This window comes from Phaethon lepturus, unplaced genomic scaffold (genome assembly GCF_000687285.1).
Source record: "Phaethon lepturus isolate BGI_N335 unplaced genomic scaffold, ASM68728v1 scaffold22640, whole genome shotgun sequence".
Taxonomy (NCBI): domain Eukaryota; kingdom Metazoa; phylum Chordata; class Aves; order Phaethontiformes; family Phaethontidae; genus Phaethon; species Phaethon lepturus.
This window is the reverse complement of record NW_010512881.1, coordinates 5,314-9,504: the sequence shown is the minus strand read 5'-3', so window position 1 is coordinate 9,504 and position 4,191 is coordinate 5,314.

Genomic DNA, 4,191 nt, shown 5'->3' with positions numbered 1-4,191 from the left:
CAAGGCTGCCTCCACCAGCAGACCCCACCCAGCCCCCCATGCACCAAAGGCGGGCTGTTTCCTTGCACAGGAAGGCACAGTTCAGCTCATGTCCTCGTGTCTCCCTGCCTCCTCACCTGGCTGCCTCAGTTTCCTCTGACCCAGACCACCGCTATGGCAACCCCAAGGGGCTCCAGAGCATTCTGTGGCGCCCAGCACTTTGCCAAAGCTGTGGCAGCACACTCCTATAGCCCTCCTGCCCACAGTGAGAGCCATGACACCCCCCACACCTAACTGCCTGCGCCCACAGCTGGGCACACGCCAAGCTCCCCCCCGGCTGCACCACCCTGCTGAGACACAGACACCCCTGCAGCAGGGTGGCCTCCCACCCGGCACAGCCTGGCAAGAGAGGATGGGCATGGGGGCAGAGGGGATCCAGCATCCCCCAGACCCACCACCCAGCATCATCCACCTCAGACAGGGGCTGCCCCAGGTCCCCAGGAGGCCGAGCACACACTCATTCACCAACATTTCTCAGTGCTGGCACAGGGCTGCAGGGCAGCCGCTCCAGACTGGGGGTGCAGGCAACCCTCCCAGATGCAGCTCTGTTTTGCTGTCTTTTACAACCTTGCAAAACTGCAGATGGGCAGAGCCTGCCCCAGCTGCAGCAGAGAGCTCCCATCCCTCCAAGACTGCGCTGGAAGGGAGAGTGGCTGCCTGCAGACCCCCGGCAAGGCACTCTTCCTCTCCCCTCCTGAGGCTGGAGCTGAGGAGGCTGCCCAGCCGGGCAGGGCTGGCTTCCCAGGGAGCGGAGCCAGAGAGCTGGGGATCGGCTGGTGGAAGACCTCCAGGGCATTTTCCCTCTCTGTGCCAGGCCCTGGAGGCTCAGAGCCACTTGCTGTGGTCCACCCTGTCTCCAGAGGGGCAAGGCTGCCTGCTGCGATGCTGGCAGCTCCTCCACAAGGTGAGGGGCTGGGGCACTGCCCCCCACCTGGCTCTGGGCACCTCTGCCGGTGTGGGCTGGCAGAGGTTGGAGCTGGCAGACCCCGACCATCCGAGCAGCCTAGCTACTGTGGATGTGCCTGCCAAGAGAGGCAGGCTGTGCAAGCCCAGGCAGCGCCTGGCTTCACTCCCCACATTGCCTGCGTTCATCCTGCTTCCATCCTCACCCCCTGCACCACCTGCATTCACCCTGCTCCTGTCCCTGCATCACCCTGCTCCCCACATCACCCGCATTTGCCCCATTTTCCCTCCCCACATGACCTTGCATTCACCCTGCTCCCATCCTCACATTGCCCAGACAGCCCAGACTTGCACTTAGCCCATCTGCCAGCCTCACTACCCCTCTGCTCCCCCCATGCTTTGCTGGCCTGCCCTAAACCTGCCCTCCATGCTTTGCTGCTGCCCTGCAATTCCACCCAGCATCACAGGGCAGCCAGGAGAAAAGCAGCTGTAACATCGTCCCGTGCTCCCCTAGGACATCCTATGGGTCAAGGACACCCCGGGCACTGCAGATACAATAGGCAAGACAGTGTGTGGCATGTGAGGCGCTGTGTGGCAATGTACGGGGCACTCAACCATGCCAACCAGGGTAAGGTCAGAACAAAGTGCTCCATGTTTTCCCGTATCTCCAGGCCAGCACAGGCTGGCGTGGCGCTGCCCACCCTCACCAGCAGACAGCAGCTCCCCAGGACTCAGCTCAGCATGGCTTGATCCTGTGGGAGGATCTGCCCCCTTGCCCAGGGATGCCCCTGCCCCATTCCCTCCTGAGCATGGGGTCCCAAGAGAGGCTGGCTGCCAAGGGCTGGCTGTTTGCACACAGGTTGCTTTGGACCCAAATCAAGACAAAGTTAAGCATTTAATTACCATGGCAGGGAAGTGGCTCAGCAATCAGAGAAAATTGAATCAGGCTCCCTGGGGACTGCCAGGTCTGGTCAGCAAACGCTCCGATTAAGAGATATAGCAAGACATCTCCTAGCAGGAGTGAGCACGACACGGGAAAGCGCTGGGCTCAGCCTGCCCACAGAGCCACCCACACCATGCGATTGCTGCCCATGCTGCAGCCAAACACTGCCAAAGCAGAGGGTACCATGGCCAGCATGGCTGGACCAGCCCCAGGTGCAAGACGGAGCTCCTTGGCTGCTAGGTCTCCACCCCGCCGCAGCGCTGGGCAGCCTGGGGACCTAGGGAGATCCCCACAGAGTTGGGGTATGCATGGAGGTGCTGGACATGCCTCCACCCCACATCGATCCCCTGAGGAAGTGACCCCAATACAGATCCTCCACATGTGTGTGTTGGCTGTGCCCAGCTCCCAGCTGCCCCAGCCTGCTCCCAGCCTGCGGAGAAAATCCTGCTGCCTTGGACCCCAGAACGTCCCAGGCCCCGCCTAATCCTCCTGCTCCCAGCTTTCCCAAGCTTAGGGAAACCTTTAAATCAGGCCTTGGCAGCCGTCATGTGCTGCTCATTAGCTCTGGCAGGAGCACACCGGCACTGAGCCATGCCATCTGCTCTGCACTGAGACACACCGTGGGTCAGGGACGAGAGACATGCTACCTGCACGGGCACCCAGCACCCAGGGACACCCAGCCCAAGGCAGCGGGCAGAGACCAGCAGAGCCCAGGAGCCCTCCCTTCCACACCCAGCCTAGAGGGGAGCAGGAGTGGACAGAGTTGAGGGTCTCCCTGGACTCCTCCTTCATCCCCATAAGTGACTGGCAATGCCATCAGCTCCATGCTGAACCTGCCCAAGAAAAGAGGCTGGGAAATATCACGAGGATGTTTGCAAATGACAGACCCAGGACAGTCACCCACAAAGGGGTGCACGGCCCCAAAACCCACCCTGGGCAGCACAAAGGAAACACACGTGTGGCAGCACACGTGACTCAGCGCACACCCCGCAGGGCCCCCACTCCTCTCCAACCGCACAGGAACGGCCAAGAAACCACCAGCTCAGCAGCAGCATCAGCAATTACTAGAGAGTGACAGGAAACCATCATTCGCCAGGAGACTCTGAGCCTGATGGGCCATTGGCCCAACCCTGCGGCAGCACAGCCATGCCATAGGCCTGATGGAGACAGATGGACACACTCCCCCTCCCAAATCTGCACCCCGGTACCAAGGCTCCCATTTCCTCCCAAGCCAGTGAATCACACCTACAGGGTCTCTCCCTTTCCCAGGTGCCCCTGTGAGGTCCCCGCATCCCAGTCCTGGTGGACCCATACTGGAGAGAAGGTTTTCCCGGCCCCCCAAAAGCAGGCATGACTGCACTGCCACAGCACTGCCACTGGGAAAACAACCTGATCTTGGCAGAAGATGCTGCAACCCCAGAGCCCACAGGGACATCTGAAGCAACTTGCCCACAAGACAGGAGAGTGGGTGGCACCTCCACCCAAAAAAAACCTCCCAAGCCCTTGGACAGCAGGACAAGGGATGCTATGAAACATGCAGGAGCAAACATGGCCCCACAGCTGGGAAGGGAACAGGCATATTTTGCCCTGACATCCTCCTCGGGCAGGTGCAGCATGAACTCGTAGATGAGCAGAGACCACCGCAACATGGCCTGAGAGAGCCCCCCCCAACACACGCAGGAGCTGGGTTGTGCCTCCCATCCCTGCAATACTGGGCCAAGGAAGTGCCCTTGCTCAGAGCTTGGAGGGCAGAGGAAGGCAAGGACCAGGAGCCCAGCCCCAGCCTTTCTCCCCCAACACGACACCTTTCCTCCTTCGCCAGCATTGCTCATCTCCTCCCAGACCAGTGCCGGCTCGGAGACATCCCACTCCCACCACCCAAGCAGTGTGCCCCCAGCACACCCACAGGGCTCTGCCAACGAGTTATGATACCTGGCAGTGCAGAAGCTCACATGAAGCTCACAGGACTCTCGCGCTTCTGGGGAAGAATGTGCCGAACAGACCTGGCACATCCCACCCTGCCCCACTGAGCCTCCTGCCCCCAGCACCTCCATCCCTCTCTGCCGAGCACCCATACCTGGGTCCTTGGGCTCCAGCACTCAGATATGCCCTGGGCTGTGGCCGAGGAGGAAGGAAGAGCCCCGGGAAGAAACCGGAGGCAGTTTTGTGCCTGGTGCTAAAGGTCAGGCTGCACCGTCCTCCGGGGAGGGGGCTGAGAGCCTGCGGGGCCGTGGCTGCAGCAAAGCCCAAGGGCAGCGGGGCAGAAGGACCTTTGTTAAATCTTTCAGCCCTGGGGAAGGCCAGAC